At 45.3% G+C, this 13,332-nt stretch overlaps 1 protein-coding gene across 1 annotated transcript in view; it reads left to right on the top strand.

Moving 5' to 3' along the window:
- The window catches only part of SYNE2 (spectrin repeat containing nuclear envelope protein 2), a 1,843,566-nt gene that overhangs the window by 1,475,407 nt on the left and 354,827 nt on the right, over nucleotides 1–13,332 (top strand). The gene's annotated exons all lie outside the window — the stretch shown is intronic.

Below are 13,332 nucleotides of genomic sequence, written 5' to 3'. Positions count from 1 at the left end.
TGGAAAGTGGCCATTTGAGGCCCACAAAGGAGAGAGCTATGCTTTAAGAGAGCATCCAATGCAATCGTGCATCAGGAGAGAGGCCCACTTGCTCGTCAAATACCTTGCATCTGAGCCTAGAACCCATGATGCAAGGGTTTTCAGGCATAAGAGGTACTTTTTCCTTCCTTATCAGGCTAGTTGCCTTTGGGTGACCACCCATCAATAATTTACACAGAAGGCCTGTAAATGAACCCTAATGTCCGTTGTCCTTTATTGATATGTCAATGAACAGCAATTGCCAATAATTGTTGCCTTCCTGGCAACTAGGCTCGCTTCTACAGCAATTTTGTGCAGAGACTGTCCTGGGCTTAACCTTCTTTGAACAAGATTCTGCTCTGCTACTTTCAGTGCATGCAGAGTTGTGGGCTGACCTGACCTGGACAGATTGTGAAACACATGTAGGACTGTAGGTCTGGAGCCAATTAATGTAATTTTTGGCTAAGAGTGAGTGGCAGGGAAGGAAACCAAATGGTGTTAGCTTTACTTTAGTGCGATCCACCAGATGACTAAAGAGTGTAATTGCCTTTAATTAGGTATTGTATGAGAAACTGTGATACAGCATCTTGCCTTCCCTATGAATCTTCTTTTTTGTAGATAATGGGTGGGATTACGATGTCGAATGGATTCACTTCTGCCTGACACTGACTCGGTCATGGGACCGTCCGACACCCGGTCGGCAGTCCCGACCACCCATTACGATGTGACGAACACTGTTTGTTCACATGCTTATATTTTACTATGGAAGCATGCATTAAGGCTGTAAATTGGCAGTAACGCAGGCTCCCACAGTGAAATGTGAAGTGCCGTTCATCCCTACACTTCGTGCCTGCCACAAGGTGCAGGAATCAACAGGGGGTGCCCCCTCAGCCTCCAACCGGAGGCCGTGCACCCAAGGGGGCCCTGCTGGGGTCCCCCAAGCTCACTTTGCGACATGGTTTCCATGTCTGACAGGCTGGCATGGAACCCATATCTGAAACCGTCATCATAATCTCAAAGTCCCGAAAGGCCTGCCCTTGAGATTACTACCGGCTTCCGACTGGCGGACAGGCTCTCCAAGCCCATCGGAAGCCAGCCAGAATGACTGCTCTGTTTCATTTCGACCGCTTCCATTGTAATGAGGCAGTTGGAAAGGAAACTTTAAGGTTGACTAAGTGGTGCTGCACTTGCAGTATTGACACGTGGGTGCAGTATTTGAATATATGCAGTCATTAATGTTTGTTTGTCTTTTTTTACATGAAGTTGGAACAACACAAGTGTCTTGGAAATAAAACAGGTCTCACAATAGAATTGAGTTCCTGTATGACGAGGTGGATAGCTGGTACGAGTGGCCGTGGCTACTACCTAGTAAATATTAATTAATAATGCGGGCGCACAAGATGTGCTTGTTTAAAGAGGTAAGATGGAAATTCGATGGGTTGGACGTTCTTTTAATGAACCTTCTTTTTTTTAATAGTCACTGTGTGTACAAAACAAGGGTCCAGAAGATGGACTTAGACCTCGTGCACTGACGAAATTGCCAATAAGTTATACAGGCAATGAAACATGTCGGCCCAACAGTAAATGGTCTGCAAGCATGCAGTTTGTTTTTATCTTGTATTTGCCCACTAGTTGGGAAAGTTCACACTTGGTGATAGTGTGGCCTATCTCAATTTTAACCTCACGGGGTCTATTTTTGTTGTTAGTGGAATACACATTTATTTTTCACTGGTTTTCTAGACACCAATATGTATATATTTTTTTCAAGTGAGATAGCGACCGATGATAAAAAACGTGGGCACAACTTGTGAGAACCAACATGTGAGCTCCTATTGTGTTGCACACGTGAGGTGCTATCTCGTTTTTTCACAAATTTGTGTTTTATATACACCTGTTGAAGTGGAGGGTATTTGTGTATAACACAGTGACTATTAATTTGAAGGTTGTTTTTTAATAAATAAAAAGATAGGGCCAAAAGAAGTAGGGACAATACCTACGAATTATGAAGGGTTGTTGTTGGGGTATAAAATTAATTCCCACTCTCACTCAGAAAGTTGACAGAATTAAGTGCCCGTTTTGATCAGCTCTGATTGTTATTGTTGGTTAAAATAGATCTTGCCTAATAACCCTGTTGTCAGACTCCATTTGGAGGTCCACCAGGCAGGCAGGTGCCACTAGCCTCAGCCGTGGTGTTTGAGGTAATGTGCAACGAATATCCCAAGTCCCTTCATACTATTGCTCTACAAATATGTTATGTTATGTTAATTTATAAAGCACACTATCACACAGAATGGTATCCTGGTAATGCATAGGTATGATTGTAATCAAACCTACGGTCTCGTGGGACTAGTCAAAAAGACAGGTCGTCAGTTTCTAGGGAAATTCATGACATGAGGAGGTGGCTCTTATGTGTAGCAGCAGTTTATTCCAAGCTTTAGGTGCGATGTAGGAGAAGGCTCGACTGCCGAATCTGATTTTCCGTATGTACGGGATATGTGCTGGTAGGAGTATGGTCGATTTGTGGTGCCTGCAAGGTATGTGAAAGCAGATGCGATTGTTGAGGGATGCTGGGCCAGTGTTAATCGTTGCCTTCAAAGTGTGGATGGTGAGTTTAAATTGTGCTTATTTGTGTATGGTGTGCCAGTGGTGCTCCTTCCAGTGTGGTGTGATGTTAGTGAGGAATGGGAGGTTGAGAGGGATTCTGGCCACTGAGTTCTGAAGTTATGGAGCCTTCTGGTGAGTTTTTTGTTTATTCCTTAGTGCAGCTTGCTTGTGATGAGGGTGTGTGTGTGACAGTTTTTCGGGTGCTGATTGGGAGACATCTGAAAATCTTCCCTAGCATCATCAGGGTATGGAAACATGAGGTGGTGATGACGTTGACTTGGGCAGTCATGTTGAGTTTGCTGTTGATGAGGATCCTTAGTTTCTTGTCATTGTCGGTCTTAGCTCTGTTGGCCACTAGGGGGATTCCATGGTGAAGTGCTGTTCTCGAAGATCACAATTTATGTCTTGTTGGTGCAGTTGGTCTTCATCCAGTGGGAGATTTTAGTCTTGCAGGTAGTGAATCTGATCCGGGTACTGGGCATTCTGCCCTTGAGCGTGAGAATGAGATATGTGTGATCGGCATAGGAGAGGACGTTGATGACAGGAGAGTGGATGGTGCAGGCAAGAGGGATCATGTATATGTTGAATAAAGTCGATTTCAAGGAGGGTCATTGTGGAACTCTGCAGATAAGGTCACGGTTTCCAAGGTGAACAGTGCCAGGCTGACTGACTGGATTCTTCCGGTCAGGAATGATCAGATCCTTCAGGATGCATTCCTTGGATTCTGATGTGGTGTAGGCCTTGAGATGAGGATGCAGTGAAAAACTGTGTTGAATGCTGCGGAGATGTCCATGATGATGAGGGCCACAAAGTCTTCTCTGTCCAGAACCATTGCGGATGTTATTGATAGCAGCAATGAGGGCAGTTTCCATGTTGTGGTTGGATCTAAAACCAGACTGAGTGGTTGAGGAGTTGGTGGTCATTGAGGTTTTTAGTGAGGCACCTGTTTATGATTTTCCGTAAGACCTTGGCCAGGGATTTTAGTAGGGAGATTGGTCTGTAGTTAGCAAGGGTTTCTTCAACAATCGGAGGATAGTTGCATGTTTTCAAGGGTCTGGGAAGATCACTAAAGAGGTGGAGGCATTCAGAATGGGTGTGTGCAAGGTGTTGATGGGTTGCAGTCCTCAGGAGTAGGCGTGGTGGGTGTAGGGTTCCGAAGGGACCAACTTGGCCAACAACAACTTCTTCCACTGGGAGCGCAGTCACAGGATTCTCAGAGACATAGCTCAGCACTCAACAATCAACTAACTAACACAATAAAGTAGATTTTCAGCTCAGTGCTTATCCTCACAAGAATAAGAGCACTCTAATCACACATTTGCACTAAATATGTTGTTATGTTATTTCTATTTGTACTGCGCACTATCACTCGGTAGGATTTCCTGGTGCAGGTGTATGATTAAGACTGGTCTAGGGCTGATGAGTGGCTTATTAGAAGATCCCGCAGGCTTTATACCACACACTATATTACATGAACACACACCAATTCTTGACCCTGAGCACCCTCTTTTGTAGGCACTACACTTCTTTGCTTCCTTTCTGTCAAACAGCCCCCTGGCGTTTTCCCTGGTTCTGGATTCCCCAATGGAGAGTGATTTAAGAGTAGTGTGAATCAGGGCAAGGTGCAGTCTTTTGGTACCTACAGTTCACATTTGCTCAGTCTTGAAGCAAGACCAGTGACATTCCTAGGCCTCTGCACACACTCTTAAATTGGCACGATGTTGGGGTCAAAATAAAAGACAGGATACCAGATATAAATGCAGTTGTCTATCCATGTCAGGGGACATGCCTGTATATCGCGTAAGGAACACGCCTGTCCCAACACACTGTCTTTGTTGTCACCAAAATGTTAGAGTAGAAAACAATGTGTTGCTATTATTCTTTCCTGTTATCTGGCACATATGCCATTAACTGATTCTTCCATCAAATACAAGGGACAAGTCATTATTGAAGAACACAACCCCACTGATTTGATCATTTTGGAAACAATAAAAGACTGCATTGGCAGTGCCGCAGTTTGTTCCTATTACTTGCAAGCTACAAACAGGCCTCTGCATCTTGGACAAAATATACTGAGATAGTGTGCTGAAAAACAGACCAAAGCTCAGAGTCCAATATTCCAATTCTATATGAGCGCTAACTCCCTCTACCCATTAACAACCCCACATCTTAATCTCCACGGCCACCCATTTACATAGCAGCACCACACCTGCAGAACATCACTGTCCACTGTGGAATATCATGAATAAACTTTTTTAAAGATTTGCTTGTTGCCTGATTGCAGCCATGGATGGAAACGAGTAGTCTGTTTAGTTCAGTGCTGTAACAAATCAAGGTATTAATTCAGAGGGGTGGAACCCTTTTCAAGTAAACAGCACAATCCTTGTCAGGGTGAACCACAAAAGTTACAAAATTAACCGTAGCTTAACCCTCTGGTAGACTGACACAAAAGTAGTCAGGCTTAACATAGAGGCAATGTTTGAACTATTTATGCAGTACACAAACAGAACTAGTAGGGAAAAAGCAATAAAAGAAAAATCCCCAACTAATTTGGGTAATTTTATTTTTGAATATTTTTTATTTTGGCAGTTTAAACAAAACTGAGCCTTTTTTGAGCACCAAACGGACTCAAAATAATTAGTCAAACTCAGTATGAAGCAATCACCCCTCTATCCACCAACCTTGCTCCAAGATGTCATACGGCAGATATACTAGAGTACATTTTAATAAAGAAATTTATACCAGAACTATACAAATTCAATCAGTAGAACGAGAGATTTCAACGTTTTAGGTAAGTATAGCAACTAAAGGAACAAAACACCACTCGTGGTCATTTGTGCTAGACCAAAGGAAAGGCACAAGTTCCGGCCAACCGAGGTGAAGCACAGGCCAGATAGAGGGACGAGTTTAGTCCTGCTGAAATAGTTACATTCTCAAATTTAGACGCAAAGAGTCTAGTTTGCGGTGGAGGAGGCCCAGAGGAGCAGGGAGAGTGTCATAGATGGTCGTCGCTGAAGCGCGAATATCTGGATGGGCTTTGTGGATGGTAGTTACTGGAGCTTCCTATTGGCAGTCACCGCCAGCTGTTGTTGCTGTAGCAAGAAGAGCAGATCTCGTGTTGCCAGTCCTTGCTGGCAGACACTGTAGCACGAAGAGTCAGGTTCATTAGAGCTTTGCGTTGGCTGTCGTCACAGCCAGCAGAGTCTCAGTGCGAAAGGACCCGTTTGCGGTTGCAGAGAGCTCAGAACATCAGGACTTCAAACTTCTTTACAGAGGAAAAGTACACTCTGATGCTAGACAAGGGTCCAGGACCTAGAGAGGCATCTCTTAGGGATCAGGGACTCACTCCAACAGAGACCACCAGGGCTCAGGCAAGTCCGGTTGCAGGTCTTGTCAGCTGGGCAGATGCAGGTCAGATCTATGGAGCTTTTTATGACCCTGTCGCAGACACAGGAGGCCACCAAGCTAGCCCTTGAAGCCACTCTGGTGGTCTTGGATTCAAGGATTAGGTCCAGGCTTTCTTCCTTAGGCAGCAGGGTAGTCCAGGTCCAGAAATGATCTGATAAGTACCTCAGGAGGTCCAATATTTATACCTCGAGCAAGCCTTTGAAGTGGCAGGGATTCTGTATACTACCCCTCAAATCTGGTTCTGGAAAGTTCCCCCCTTCCCAGTCAAGGCTCAAAGTAGTCTGAGGTACAGAGGATTGGTGTCAGGTACCTTTGTGTGTGTGTGCTGGAGGCAGCGCTATGAAATGTAAGTTAGCGGGAAGAGCCAGCCATCCCGACGGAACGACCTGTCCTACCAACAACTAGTCCCCCTTATACTCCCTATCTAGGAAGAATACACAAAGGTTAGCTACCAAACTATTCGCAGTCATGTGGCACAAGCATGTTAGGGCAAGAACATGCCAAATTTCAAAAGTAGCATTTTCAGAATTGTGACTTAAAATCTGACTTTACCATTAAAGAGGATTTAAAATTACAATTAATTTGAGCGTAAACATAATTTTCCTATCTGCTTCAAAACTTCAGTAATAAAGTAACTCAATGTTATCCTATGTAAGAGATAGGCCTCGCAGCAATGCAAAACTAGTTTATGAATCTTTCACTACTAGGACATGTAAATCTTAAACCCACATGTCATACTTTTTAAATGGCTGCACCCTGCCCTACGAGCTGTTTAGGGCCTACTTAAGGAGTGGCTTATATGTATTAAAAGGAAGGTTTATAATATAATTTGGACGGTTGAAATAGCAGTTCAACACTGCACTACAGCCTGCAGACGCTGGCCTGGGACATGTTTTCAGAGGCTACTTAAGTGGGTGCTATCAATTGTTCTTTTTGCAGGCCCACTAGTAGCATTTAATATACATGCCCTGGGTACATGTAGTACCATTCACGAGGGGCTTACAAATAAATTAAATGTGCAAATTAGGTGTAGGCCAATTACCATGTTTTAGGGAGAGAGCACAAGCACTTTAGCAATGGTTAGCAGGGGCAAAATGTGCAGAGTCCTAAGGTCAACAAAAAATGAGTTCTGCAGAACCAAATTGGTTATGGCAAATTGATTGGGGGACTACCATCCAAGCTCTCTCACTTAGAAAATCTCCTCTTAGCTAAACTTGTTGATTTTGCAACTGGTTTCACCCTTTCCGACATAAAACATAAAACATACCTCCCTCCTAAGCAGATACCTCTCTCTGTCCGCCTTGAAACGTCCATTTCCACTGTTGTACATGTTTAAGTATAGACCTGTGCATACATTGCACGCATGCAGTGTGCTGGTCCGATAGACATACGAGGGTGGGCGATAATGTGTACCCCGATGCAGGTAAGTAGAAGTTCTCAACAAGGCATGCTCCTCCTTCGGAGTGAGGATTTGCCTCAGGGGCTTCTGCATTGATTCCTGTGTGAATCCTGTGTTGAGATTCCCCTCTTTTCTAAGGCGAGCTCAAATAATGTTGACATTGGTTGCGCCACTGGAGTAGGACTGTAGGCGGCTTCATTTGACGTGTTAGGGATTGTTAGAGCACACATTACTTCCAGGATGCCTGTCGGTATGGTGATTGTTTTAATTTCCCCAAGATGTTTTAGTTTAAGAAAGACATAAATGGGGGGAGGAGCCAAGCTGGCGACCGAGATGGCTGCGTAGACACTCGGCTCCGTGAGCCTTCTCACCCTGCGCATACATCCTGGCAACTATCCTGAGCCATAACGGCATATTTAAGTAGGCGAAGGACACCTCTCACTGACCGTTTGCTCCTGAGGCTTTTCCGTGCGGCAGGCCCGTGGAAATGTCCCCGACTGTTTTGCGGCCTTCACGGAGCTGAGCCCGGGGTGTCGAGTGTGGAAGGTGGCCGACCGGGACTGCGACAACAGCGGCCTCTGGTGGGGGCGAGGAGCTGGCCGGAGGGCGCCGGAGATCTGATGGGCCAATGACGACAGTGCCGACCCAGTCCATCTTGTGGAGTGCTCTGTGGGATGTGCGGTGAAGCAGGGTCGAAGGGATTGCATGATACTTGGCCCCCCTTCCAGTGTTGTATCCGGACAGGGCCAATGGCTTTTCCCGTAATCGGCGGGCGGCTCCCAGGGAGCGGCGGAGATTTTGTTTAGCCTTTTGGTGACCCTTCGATGGGACGCCTGCCTTGCCTTTCGAGATCCTCGTGGTGACTCCGGTTGCGCCCTGGTGTGGGGCCCGGTCCCGAGGTGAAATGGAGAAAGACGAGGCCGGATCAGCTAAGATGGCGGACGGCGCCCTCCTCCGCAGACTACATCCAGGCAGAGAAGCCACTGTGAGGGAGAGTCCTGGGGTCTGGAGATACGAGACAGAACCCACGTTCAGAGATATATTGGCTGCGTTAACAACCCTGCATACGACCCTGATCCGGGACGCTCGGGATCTGGGAAGGAGGATGGCCGCCATTGTTGTCCCACCGATCCACACGGGCATAGTTCGATCTCATGGAGGCGCCGATGGGCCGACTCTGCGTCAGTGATGAGTGTTCCAGCTACGCCTAAGATCGTTGAGCCGCTGCGAGACCCGGTTCATGAGATTCCTTTGGACAGATCTGTTGTACATGTGAGTGCCTCGTCGGGGCACTTCTCTGCTCGGCGGCAGGGGAAACAACATCGGTCTATGGTTTGGGCTGCCCTGGTGGCGCTTCTGCGCTTGCCGGATGGTGTGACTCTCTTTCCCTGGCTGGTGAGACTGTGTTCGGACTGGAGGATGCTTCCGGAGTTGATACTGACCTTGACGGATTTCCGCCATTCATACTCGGCTGGGTTCAGGTGGCTGAAGTCCCATGGAATAACAGCGCTGCCCGCTCCGCCCGGATTGTTTGGACCCTCCACTCTGCTCTGTATGCTGGCTGATCAGTGGACGTATGTTGGTACTACTGATAGGAAGGGCCTGGGTTGAGACCGTCTAGTTCATAGTGACACTTATTGTTGGCTGACTGTGATTTGGGGGACACTCGGCGGGTATGTTCTTGCTTGTGTTATCGGTGATTAATGTCTTCCGTGTCTATTCTGATCTTGCTGTTGGGACGTTTATTGTGCGCGGTGGTGGGGGGGGGGGTTTCCTCTTTTTCTTCTTTTTCCCTTTTTCTATATTTCAGGTCTCTCATTTAGGGCGACAGGCACGCTGCTGGGGGGGGGGGGTAGGCCGTGGCCTTCTGCAGGGGTGCTGGGTGGGGGGTAGGGGGATGGGGTCTGCTAATTTGTCTTTTCTTTGTTTCTATGGCCCTTAGTCTTTCTTTCTTTTTGGTGTCGTCGTTTTCCGTGTCTCCTACAGTATGTCTCGTCTTGAGGGGTGGGGTACAGCTGCTCCGTAATGTGTTTGTTTTTACATTTATCCTGACTCGGGTGCCTTACCCCCAATGTTTCAGACGTATTAGTGCTATTTGCGGATTTCCTGTTTCATGCTTGCTACTGTAGGACCATGTATGACCGTATGGCATTGATTCTGAGTTTTTCTTTCTTGTAAAATGAACCTTCTCACATCCTGATTCTCGTACAGTGCGTTTGAATACAAGTTGTCTCCTGGACACTATTTCGACCCTCATTTTCGGGCTGCTGTATTTTTCTACATTGATTTGCTGTACTTATGACTTTACTAGCGGCCGGCCGAGGTGGTTGTAGGCCCATATTTGTATTTACTTGAAGTGACAATAAAGGTTCTCAAAAAAAAAAAAAAAAAAGAAAGACATAAATGGGCGAATGCATATTCACAAAGAAGGATGACTCGAAATTCAAGAAAATCCCTCATCACCAAAACTCATTTGTAGGGTGGGGATTCACATGCCTAGGAGGCTCATCTTCAGAAACAGAGAATAAAAGTACCAGACAGGGGCTGAAGGATGGCACATGCAACACTGACACAACTGCTTCAGGAGGGTAGAAAGTATGCCTCCCTAACATTGTCACTTTTTTGATTTTGAGAACCAATTTACCCTTTTAGCAAAAATAATATTGATGATTGTTTGCTCCGGTCTGCAATCTCAAGCTGTACAGTACACTGATACTTCTAGAACAACCACCGTGGGCTCTCCCAAGAGCTACTCACCCCCTCCATCTTGCAGAAGGCAATCACCAACCTTGAGGTCTGTGTGTGCGGTCTTTCAGCAGCAGTGCCAGGTCCTGCACCACTGCAGCAGAGTTCTCCATGCCAGCTCACTCACCTACTCTTCTCAACCGTGGGTCAGTGAAAGCTTTTCATCTCTAGACCTTCATTGATGAGATTGAGGGTGTACGTGGTTGCAGTTGTGGTGGACAGAGGTAAGTAAGTATGTTGGCATGAGAGCTATGCGAGAAGCTGCTCACAGCAAGGCAAAACATACTCCACTGTAGTTATGAAAAGTACTATAGTCATACCTACTCAGGACAGTGGTGACGTTGTTGCCACACGTGGAAGTCTCCCTGAAAATGAAGATGGGTATTCCCAGCAGTTTGTTGGTGTGTGCTGTGTGTACCACGCGGAGGGCCTGCCGGTGATGGGATGAGCAGAGCCCCAGGGCCTCCATCTTGGGACTCAGTGCACAAGAATGGAGACCACAGCTTCTGGAGATAGACTATTTGTGGTATTAAAAATAACCCTTGTGTGGCGCAGTGTAAACATGTTCTCTGACGAAGGCAATTAGTAAAGAGCTCCCGTTATCATGGGGGAAACGTTACATATTGAAAACTGGTTATAACAAACTTGTTGGATGTACTGCCTGTCATATGTAAGCCGCTAGTCAAAGATTTTAATTCAGAGTTGAACAGCTAACTTGGTTAATGTTGCTGCCAAAAAGAGTTGTAATTTGCGCACCATACTGTTAAAGCTGGTATGGCTGAAACTGGCTTTTATATGTCCCTAGTTTATTAAAAAAATACAATTGAGGTAGACAATAAAAATAATTTTAAAAGATAATTTCTTTTTTTAAGCACTATATAATTGCCATTATTTTGTACTGTTATTTTTCTTGCTGCCATTTCTATGTTCTTTATGGAGCTATTTTATGATAATATAGGGGTATCTCTCAAGCTATTTTAGTGGCAGTTTGGGACTGTGTTTATTTAGTTTATTTGCCTAAAGGTACTTTAAACGGCATCTTATGGCACTTTTAAATCATGTTTATTCTAATCTAAAACCATTTTTCGAAAATCAAGCAACTCAAATGTACTTAGAGGTAGATATAGTAACTTTTCACTTAAGACAGCCTAGCAACCAAAGAGGGTCAATTGCTTGAAAGGGAGAGAGCAGCACAGAATCATATCTACTAACAGATGGCGCCATTTTCCTCTCTCCCTGCACTAACGCGCCTTAGGTTGCCATGCACCAACACACACACCTTTGCACCATAGTCAGGGGCATCATGAACCCCTGTTTTAGCAGCTACAGCAGGGGTTGGGTTCTTGATTAACTTCTTCTGTTTGCAGCTCGGCAGATAAAGGCTCATAATTAACGTGAAAGGTTGGGTGAGTGTGTGAAAGGATGTATGTAAGGATGGATGCGCTAGTGTAAGGGTGGATAGATAGGTGAGTAAAAGTATAGGTTGGCAGATGGATGATGGATGGACGTATGGATGAGTGAAAGGGTGACTGGATGGATGAGTGAGTAAAAAAGATGGATGGATGAGTGAGTGAAAAGATGGATGAGTGAAGGTATGGATGGTGAGTAAAAGTTTGAATGAAAGGATGGATGAGTGAAAGGATGAGTGGATGAGTGAAAGGGAGGGTGGTTGGATGCTTTGGCTGAAAGAGTGGATGGTTGATAAGTAAAGAGTGAATGAATGTATGGGAGAAAGGGTGGATGGATGAGTTGAAAGATATATGAATGGAAGGGTGGATGGATGAGTGAAAGGATGCATGAATGAGTGAAAAGGAAGATAGATAGAGTGAAAGGGTGGACGGATGGATGAGCAAAAGGATGGATAAGTGAAAGAATGGATGGATGGATGGAGGAGACATCCCATCTCGACACTCTGTGCTGGGTTTGCCCCATTCACTCCGGCGCAAAGTATTAGTGCATCTCGGCATATGTTCTGTAGGGAAACAACAGTCAAAACGCATGCATTACAATACATGCTTTTACCCCGCATGCCATTACAATGAAAATGTGGCAATGGTTAAGTGAAGACTTAAACTGATGCAACTCCGGCATAGAAGTTGTCCCCCTGTGCACAGCGTAGAAGACCAGAGATTTGGTTTAAACAATAAATAAAAGTTGTACTGCGACCAAATTAGTTGTCAATTGATTTTAATGACCAACCGCCCTTTTCAATGTTCATTCCGTTCAATAAATCATCATTGTTCAAAAGCTCATAATAATCACATGTAAGCTTCAAAGCTTTAAGTCAATGTTAATCCCCGTTCATGATTAATCCCAATGCATTTCGGTCATAAATTCTGCCCTTCGTCAGGGGAACATTCTGCAAGTGAAAATAACATATATAGGGGGCGTGGCTTGCGCGCCGCTATGAGATGGCGGATCGTGCTTGAGCTCCGGGGCAACAGAGGCCGTCAGGAAGATTTCGGCGCCCCATATTCGGCGAACTCTCCCCGGCACCGGCATTTTCGATTTCGGACTATGCCGAAATCATTCTGTAAGGTTCTTATTACCTGCATAACTGCGAGAAGCTGTCTTTTCTTCATTTCAGAGTCCTGCTCACTGGATTTTGCGAGCGGCCGCCATTTTGTGCCTTGGTGGCGTAGCTCGCGTTTTTTCTTCAGCAACCTTGGACATCTTACATGTGAGGAATGAGGTGATATTTGCCAAAAAGGTTATTTCTCTGTCTACAAGGATGCCTCATCTTGGTAGCAGGCACTTTTTAGGGAGCTTTAAGGTTCTCTACCTTTATGATTGCCGTCAGTGTTTTACTTCAGTGCTAATTCAACGGAACATGATCAGGATCAACTGGAGAGATACCTATCCTATTCTAATTGCTCCTGTTGGTCGACAAATTATTATTCCAACGCTTGTTCAGCCCTTATTATGTTTTTCTCTTCTCTCTCTACAAACGGCCGCCATTTTGTGCTTTGGCAATGATGACTCTGATTTTCCCTCACTACTGCACCTCATATCTGGTGTCTCTTTTGGATTTGTCTTGAAAATGCCATATTTGATCTTATGTCCCTGATTTTTAAAACGCTACCGATTATTTTTATTTGTGACTACCAATTTTCAGCCTACTGACATGTTGACATTATACTCCTTTTCCTGCTCTTAGA

Source organism: Lissotriton helveticus, chromosome 9 (assembly GCF_964261635.1).
Source record: "Lissotriton helveticus chromosome 9, aLisHel1.1, whole genome shotgun sequence".
Taxonomy (NCBI): domain Eukaryota; kingdom Metazoa; phylum Chordata; class Amphibia; order Caudata; family Salamandridae; genus Lissotriton; species Lissotriton helveticus.
Note: the sequence above shows the minus strand (reverse complement) of the source record. Positions and strands in the feature narration are given on the sequence as shown.